The sequence below is a fragment of the Wasmannia auropunctata genome, unplaced genomic scaffold (assembly GCF_000956235.1).
Source record: "Wasmannia auropunctata unplaced genomic scaffold, wasmannia.A_1.0 LD336064.1, whole genome shotgun sequence".
Classification (NCBI taxonomy): domain Eukaryota; kingdom Metazoa; phylum Arthropoda; class Insecta; order Hymenoptera; family Formicidae; genus Wasmannia; species Wasmannia auropunctata.
This window is the reverse complement of record NW_012026826.1, coordinates 1101884-1102438: the sequence shown is the minus strand read 5'-3', so window position 1 is coordinate 1102438 and position 555 is coordinate 1101884. Positions and strand designations below refer to the sequence as shown.

The following is a 555-nucleotide window of genomic DNA, read 5'->3' as shown; positions in this document are numbered from 1 at the left end:
TTAGTTCGACAGCTGGCCTCACACCGGTGACACTTAAGATTTAAGAAAATTGACCAATCATAGTCGATTATTCATCTCACATAAGAAGAATAATCGATTATGATTAGTCAATTTCCTTAAATCTTACGTTTTAAGATTCATTGTAGACGCCGCTTAAGCATTCCTAGGCTTTAATTTGATGTGGAGCATTTATGTTTATTAATTACTCTCTATTCAGTGAACTTATAATATTTATATACATATCTCTATCATTGCAGTGTAAATTAACTTTGCAATCTCGGTTTTACTTTTTTTTAATTCTTAGAAAAAAAAAGTTGTCTGCATTAGTAAACTGGGACTTAGTACAATTTTTTTCCAGTATTTTTTTTACAATCCGCATGTTTTTATTCATTCAATACAATTTTCATTTGAGCTTATTGACTGTCGACCAAACTCGACAAAACTGATCATTATCTCAGGCTCCAAAGTCCACCGAGATAATTTTTGCCTCAATCATCGTGGAATTTATTCCCGACAATATATAAGTGTACAAATTACACAACCATGACGTGTTCC

General features: G+C 31.9%; 2 protein-coding genes across 5 annotated transcripts in view; one reads left to right on the top strand and one right to left on the bottom strand.

Moving 5' to 3' along the window:
• LOC105450277 (F-BAR and double SH3 domains protein 2) overlaps positions 1 to 555 on the bottom strand; it is a 28965-nt gene that overhangs the window by 7525 nt on the left and 20885 nt on the right. The gene's annotated exons all lie outside the window — the stretch shown is intronic.
• The window catches only part of LOC105450276 (3-hydroxyacyl-CoA dehydrogenase type-2), a 13835-nt gene that overhangs the window by 8761 nt on the left and 4519 nt on the right, over positions 1 to 555 (top strand). The window lies entirely within an intron of this gene.